The sequence below is a fragment of the Callithrix jacchus genome, chromosome 4 (genome assembly GCF_049354715.1).
Source record: "Callithrix jacchus isolate 240 chromosome 4, calJac240_pri, whole genome shotgun sequence".
Classification (NCBI taxonomy): domain Eukaryota; kingdom Metazoa; phylum Chordata; class Mammalia; order Primates; family Cebidae; genus Callithrix; species Callithrix jacchus.
In genome coordinates, this window is record NC_133505.1 from 38,337,708 (window position 1) to 38,338,735 (window position 1,028).

Here is a 1,028-nt window from a genome sequence, read left to right on the forward strand (position 1 = left end):
TTAACATCACATTGCCAATATTAGATAGATCAACGAGACAGAAAATTAACAAGGATATCCAGGATTTGAACACAGACCCGGAAAAAGTAAACATAATAAACATTTATAGAACTCTCCACCCCAAATACACAAAGCATATATTGTTATCAGTACCACATCACACCTATTCTAAAAGTGACTACATAATTGGAAGTAAATCACTCCTCAGTAATTGCATAGCATTTCATAGGTTTAAATGAAATATTGGTTGGCTGCTTGTTTGGTTTTTTTCCTCCCATATTCCTTCCTGTCTCCACGTTAAGCACAATTATTGGCATAAAAGAGGTTTTCAATGCCCATTTTTAGACTATATTCTAGCCTGGGCAATAAAACCAGATTCCCATTCTCTCTCCTGCTTTCTCTTCCTCTTTCTTTCTCTCTTTCATTCTTTTTCTTTATTTCTTTCTCCCTTTCTTTTTTTCTTTCAAAAAAGAATAAGTTTATCTCATTCCCTAAGTTTGACTTTCCCCATCTATGGATTTGTGACTCCTGATTGTTGCATTTAAAATTATCTCATTCCCTAGCCGGAGTTTCCCTGTGTGAGTCCAGAACATCTCCTGAATACAAAGAAGCAGGTTTGTATATTGAACAGGGAGCCTGTAGTCATCACCTCAAAGCTGCCAGTGCTCAGTGCAGTCCTAATGCTCTTCATCAGCACTCAAACACTGCCTGCTTTCGTAAACTAGGCACATGTAAGCAGTGTGCACATTTTATTCGGACACTTGGTATTTTTGTACCCCTTTTTAAAAAAAATCATAGGGGAGCCATTAGTTTTTAGGCAGTCCCACAAATCGGATTAAATGCTGAAAGCAAAGAACCCCTCCTAGGCTCTTCCACTGCTTTAGAATTCTTTCCCCTGCTCCTTTTCCTCATCTCCTGCTTCCCCAGCCCTTCTCTCTGCCCCTCTCATCCCACAGACCCTCCTGTCCCCTCAGTTCCTGTTGTCCAGTCAGTCTCAAGTTGTGGCACTGTAGAGAACAATTTCTTTT